The sequence below is a fragment of the Strigops habroptila genome, chromosome 2, assembly GCF_004027225.2.
Source record: "Strigops habroptila isolate Jane chromosome 2, bStrHab1.2.pri, whole genome shotgun sequence".
In the NCBI taxonomy this organism is placed as follows: Eukaryota; Metazoa; Chordata; class Aves; order Psittaciformes; family Psittacidae; genus Strigops; species Strigops habroptila.
Window position 1 is genome coordinate 3,069,612 of NC_044278.2, and position 6,629 is coordinate 3,076,240.

Genomic DNA, 6,629 nt, shown 5'->3' on the forward strand with positions numbered 1-6,629 from the left:
AATAGCATTTTTCCCATTTGTATACAGCATGGTGTTAACTTGTATCTTTAGTTGTGGCTTCCCTATGAACAAGAAAGGAACATAAAAGTGATGCTACTTTTGTGTTTAATATCTAAATAGGTTCCCACTACCTGCAAGTCCTATACTATAACTTGACCCACTGATGAGTAAAATTGTTGAGCAACAGAGGCATCTCAGTAGCTAACTGTAGGCAAAGCAATACAAACATTGTGTAATACACATTTGGTTTGTATTTGGAAAACTGTCCACCATTATATGAGTGGATTTTTATATTATGAAGAACTTCAGTTTTACAGGTCTGAATGGCATAAGTCACTACCCCAGTCCAGAAAACCTTAATTTATCAGAAAAGAAACCACAACAGAAGTTAATATTTAAAGCTCTCCTGTTATTAATACCCGAATATTTCAACAGAAAACAATAAGGTAACTCAGCTAGCACAGATTACCACCAGATATGCACATTTTCTCCATGAAACACAAGACAACTGAGCTCTGCAGTCTTCACTAGATTAATTATTTCTCTACCTTTGCCCTGTGCAAACTCTAGCTTGCTTTGAACCAAAGACCTTTATGGTTCAAGTCCCAGGAGACGCTTGAGAAGGTGTTCTCAGTGGAGCAAACTTTTCGAGAGAAATCACATTCTGATTTGAGAGAATTCATTTCTTTTGGCCTTTGGGGGAACACTGCAAGTCCCATGTATTTGTTCAAGTCTTTACCTAGTGAGAGCAAAATCCCTTCTAGGCTCTGTCAGGTTCATGCTGATCTTGCAACATCTGGCTGTGTACAGCCACACCGTTCACATATTTTTAATTTTGTACATCAAGTAATTTTAACCCAATCTTTTAAAGAACACTGTTTTCCAATCCTTTAAAACATGAATTTAAGAGAAACCTTCAATAGTGAGTCAATTATAGAGAGTTAAAATATAATATGTTGAACAACAAACAAACGGGCGATTAAACAAAATATACAACTAGAAAGTTAAGGTGAGGTACAGCTTAAAAGACAGGAGTGAAATGCTGCGAAGGCGTGTGAACCACTTCTAATATGGCAATAAGATCATAAAAGACATTAATGAATATGAAAGGCATCCACTGGCAAAAAAGCCATTTTTAAACATTTGAAATACGAAATCTTATTATTTAGGGAAAAGTACAGCAGGGTAAATTAAGAACAAACAAAAAAAGGCTGCAGCGGATGAGAAAGCAATTCATTTCCGAGCAACCCTCCCATTGTGAACAGCCACAAACATTTCAAGCACCTCCACCATAACTGCTCATGTAATTAATTCAGCATAGCAGTCAGAAACAGCAATAGTGAGACAGCCACAGTTCAGCAGTCTGCACTTTGCTGTAAGGAAATTTCTCCTGAAGACAGATGCCACCCGGAGGAACGAACCCAGAAAAACAATCGGCTGCCTGACCAGAGGCAAGGCAAGGAGAGATTAGAACTGCGAGTCTCTCTCTCCTCCCGAGACTCACAGAACAAACTCGCACAGCCAGCAGCGGCAGCAATTTTCCGAAGGAAGACAAAGCAAGCAGTGCTCCGGCTACGAGACAAGCAAAGGAAAACGCAGGCTGGCCTCTCAGAAAGGGCTTCTGTGTTTCTCCTAACGGCAAACACAACCCTGAACGCTACTTTCGAGTTGCCTCGGATCACATGAGTGTTCAGTGTGCACTTTTAGCCAAAAGACGGATTTTTCTTCACGAGATCATTTTTTTAAGTGGATTGGCAGCAGGGATTCTCTGTTTAGGAAACCTGTGTTCTCTCAGCTGAGAAAATAATGCCTTCTGGGGAAAAGAACTGTTTGGCCCATGCCCGTAATTCCCATGGAGAGCTGAGCATTTAGACTGAACAGCTGATAAGCAGCCACAAACATGATAGCTTCATTTCCTTTCTACTTTCTTAAACCATATGTTAATACACATCGGGAAATGTAGATCTACCTGCAGCGGTAATTAGTTCTGTTAAGTAAGCTTTCCACGTATGGATATGGGAGACATCCACAAGACTTTAATACAGATTGCAAACTGCAGGACTGCTCTTCCAATGTGGGTATTATGCCCAGAAACAGAATCCAGGATCAGGGCCCTTAATCTTAGATAGCGAATTTCACGCGGCAGCTCCAAAGCGCAAAGGTCATTTATACAACTCTCTAGACCTCACCAAGAGCACTGACAGGTACTTCAACACAATGTTACAATAAATGCTTCTACAAATAAGTAAATGAAAAAAAAAAATCAGGGGGGATGTTCCCTAAAAGTAAACCACAGAGAACAGGTAAGTGTAGGCACCTCACATCTCTCTAGGTAGCATCTTAGGATTACGTTTTAGGAAATGAAACCCTAAAACCTTCTCTTGAGAATGGATCTTCCTGGATTCTATCACCACACACACATCTAAAAGTCAACGCTACAGACTCCTGATCTGAAAATTAATTATAGGCAGGGAGATACACACACAAGGAAGGATCCAACTTACAGGAGTTTAGAATATCGCAGTAGTCCCATCCTATCTGGAAAGACTATTCTGTAGGGGTAAGCAGAAAAAGGAAGATATCTAATCGGAATATAGATGTAATGGCTTTTTTTGCTACTATTGTTGTTTTTAGCAAGAAATGCTAATGGAAGGGTTAATATTCCTATAAGATTAAAGTCCTGAAAGAAAAAAAAACAAACCAAAACCAACAAAACCAAGCAAACAGAACCCCGAACAACTATAATGCTCACTGTTAATAAAGTTAATAAACTTTGGGCACAGGAGACATGGTTTCAGACTTCCCCGTTTTGAACAAGTCATGAGAAAATCCACGAGAGACAATTAGGCATCCATCTGGGCCTCCCTGATGGCACCGCTAACAAGGTAATGCTACAATAAGAGAGAAGTACCGTATCTAAACATCTTTATAGGCCTGCCCTTGGCGCCTTAGTTTGTTATCTGTAAAAATCCTTCCTGCCTCACAGGATACTGTGAGGAAAGATCATGAGGCTCCCAGATACTGCAGCTGCAGTGACAATGATCTAAACCAAAGACATGTGGCTTCATTCCAGACCCAGAACAGAGAAAATCAGCTAGAAATAGTTCTGAATGCAAGATAAATCTTCAAAAATCTACACTTGAATGGGTGGCACCAAAAAACTGGAAGGGCAGTGAAACGAAATAGGTTGTAATGAGTAAGAATAACATAGACTGTGTCAGTGAGAATTGATAAGAAAAACAAATATCAAAGATGAAGAATAAGAGTTGGAGTTTTTTGGTATATCAGGGTTTTCTGTTTGGGTTTTTTGGTTTTGGTTTGTGAATTAGATTGGGGTGGGGCTGTTTGGAAGAAACAACAACTATATGCTTCACTTTAAAAGAAAGTATGCAATCTTGACAATAGCTCACTGGATTTGACACCAGTAATCTGTGTTGGGATGGATGATTGTGCATTGCTGTAATTTTTAGAAACCACTCAGACCTGACAAACATGGCCATGTACTCCCGAGACAGTCAAGTGACTAGAGACAAAAGAACCCAAACTGACAAGATTAAATGAAGGTTAATTTTATCAGTTGTGTCCGAAAGCTCCAGAACAGGTTGCCACTGTCTCTACCTCAAACAATAAGAAAATGTGGGAGATGAAAAGAAGGAAAGGATGCTATAATGAAACAGCTTGACCAAGGTCATACGGGGGAGGAGAAAAAGAGAGCTGGGGGCAGAAGCCAGTGCTACCATGCTAGTCAAGGTGATGAATCCGCCTTCGTATTCCTAATGACTCTAGAAACAGAAACACACAGAAAACACAATGATTCTTTTGTTCTAATCCAGGGCATGGTATGAAAAAATATAAAAACTATCAAGTCTCCAGCACCACAAGTGATAGTGTGTCAATAACGTGTGCTGAACAGCTGTGTGCTTGCAGCTGTACAGAATAACTAAGGTTAGCTTTGTCCTTAATAAAAGCAGATTACAGTCCAAAAGGTGCTGACCATTCTTATACGTGGACAGTTACTGTATGCCCCTCAGAGCTAATGGTTACCGTAAGGTAATTTGTTTGTCAAGTCCTGTCTTCTCTTTTTTAATGCCCAGTCAGGACAGACCACGCTGTCATGGCAAAACAGACAGGTAGTCATTTCCTAAACCAGAATGGCCTGAAAAATTCACCCACCAAAGAGGATTCTCTCCTGAATGTGGTTGAATGGATTTTGCTACACCAATTTCTAATTAATTTAATGTTTCATTTTGCCTTTAAAAGGAAAATGTCAGTACACAAAACCTCCTCCTCCTAAGACTGACAAGAGATTAATTTAACATACAGCAGAACAGTAATAAAGTTTGAAAGTGTTACTCAAGTGTTCACAATCCAACATGCAACACAATCTTTTTGCAAAGTTTCTGGTTTGTGCTGCTGCCTGATAAAAATGCTAAATACAGGCAGCAAGGAAATTAAACAAAAAGAACCATCTCCATATTATAACCTAAAGCGAGCCAGTGGAAACCAGCCTGTTCCAGTGGCAGAGAACTCAGAATGCCAGCTACAGTTGACAGTGCATGGAGTCCTGCTTATTGTTGTCTGCAAACCAAAGCATATAAAAGCAGAAGAAAACTATTTGTTTTAAGTCAATAAATATTACATTTTGTGTGATGAGCACGAGATTAGTTATACAGTCTCAAAGCTCTACTAGGAATCTTCGAAGAAATATTAGCCCTTTGGGCAGAAGCACACGATGTAAGGGACTGCTTATCCTGGACTGACCCCATGAGAATCTGAATGGCTGGAATAACCAATCTAACATCTCAGAGCTCTCACAGTCATTCAGGAAAGGCTTGCTTACGAGGTCAAAATTAAGACAAACCTGAGGAACTTCTGGCAGTATCAGTACAAACAAATTAAATTCCATTTTCACACTACAGGGGAAAGTTTTAGAGATAGAAAACCCTTTCAATTGAAGTATCAACCATTCAATCCGTAGGGCTCAGTCGCATATGGTGGCTTGGCACTCGTAGTAAGGAGCATTCGGGATACCACAGAGATCCAAGAATGCTGAGATGTTGAAAATGTAGTGGCAAACTGACAACCTTCACAAGAGCTGTGCTCAAATTAAAATACTTGAAAATCAAAAACCTCTTTTAAAAGTTTCTTCCAGAGAGTCACAGGAGTTTAGGGCAAAAAAAACTGGCACGGAGACTAGAAAGGCATCTGGTGACAGCACAGCCACCTGCTGACGGCACCCTGTGACCTAAGCCTTGGCTCAGGAATGAGGGCTGCCATTGGGACAGTCGACCCTTTCCCTCCTCCACCTCAGTGTTTCTCGATCAACTTGAGGGACTGTGCTGCCACGAGGAGAGAAAGACGGTTGAAAGATTCTCTCTGTATGTCACATTAAGTGCTTTTGAAGCTATGGCATGGGTCTCAACTGAAGTGCCAACATGACGGTGCAAAATCATTCTGAAGACGTCATCACTTCTAAGGATGTTCAGTTTATTTCAAGAGCAGCAATGCAAGCCTTTTCATTGTGGGGCTCTGCCTCAAGGCACTAGGTACTAATGTTGAATATTTGCAGTTCCTACGTAAGTGAGGAACACGGTTTTGTGTATACTGCTAATGTATTGTTCCATTACTTATTTCAAGAAGCCTTCAATGGAAGCTGCCAACTCTTTACTTCTACCAGCCTTTATACAGAAATTACCAAAATTCAGGCCCTAGGTCTGTTTTGCACAGTCATACAACTGAAAATTCACAGTGGTCTCTTCTGGATGTACATTACGTGTTCTCAAGAAAGATGAGGAAGCATTGCGAGAAGTGTGGCCAGCAGGATGAGGGAAGTAATCCTCCCCCTCTACTTGACCCTGGTGAGGACACACCTGGAGTACTGTGGCCAGTTCTGGGCTCCTCAGTACAAGAAAGACAAGGAGCTACCGAAGAGGGTCCAGTGGAGGCCACAAGGATGATCAGGGGTCTGGAGCATCTCTCCTAGGAGGAGAGATTGCGGGAGCTGGGCCCGGTTAGTCTGGAGAAGAGAAGACTGAGAGAGGATCTCATTAATGCTTATAAATATCTCAAAAGTGGGTGCCAGGAGAATGGTGCCAGACTCTTCAGTGGTGCCCAGCGACAGGATGAGGAGCAATGGCCAGAAACCAAAATACAAGCAGTTTCATCTCAACATGAGGAAGAACTTCTTCACGTTAAGGGTGGCAGAGCACTGGAACAGGCTGCCAAGGGGGGTCGTGGAGTCTCCCTCTTTGGAGACATTCCAAACCCACCTGAACGCTTTCCTGTGTAACCTGCTCTGGGAGGCCCTGCCTTGGCAGGGGGTTGGACTAGATGGTCTCCAGACGTCCCTTCCAACCCTAGTGATTCTGTGAGTATAATCTGATGGAATTTAACACCATTTACAGTAGTATTAAACACAGTAGGATTAAAATCATATTACAAAACTGCATGATACAGCCCCACCTACCTCAGAAACTTTTTCTCTTACTATACCAAATATGAAGCCTTTTAGTCCAGCGGTTCACAAACCTCTCAGTGGTGGTATGTTATGTACTTTACACTCAATACACAGCAATATTCCCAACAAAAGCATCTCTGTGTTAGTGACTGGCTGTTAACACTCATCGCCA

The 6,629-nt window shown here is 41.4% G+C and overlaps 1 protein-coding gene and 1 long non-coding RNA gene across 5 annotated transcripts in view; both read right to left on the reverse strand.

Moving 5' to 3' along the window:
• POU2F1 (POU class 2 homeobox 1) overlaps nt 1–6,629 on the reverse strand; it is a 118,930-nt gene that overhangs the window by 81,636 nt on the left and 30,665 nt on the right. The gene's annotated exons all lie outside the window — the stretch shown is intronic.
• LOC115601581 lies at nt 2,156–4,379 on the reverse strand. Its single transcript, XR_003989401.1, has 2 exons — nt 3,901–4,379; nt 2,156–2,450 (listed from the first exon to the last, which is right to left on the reverse strand). It is a non-coding gene; the product is annotated as an uncharacterized LOC115601581 (long non-coding RNA).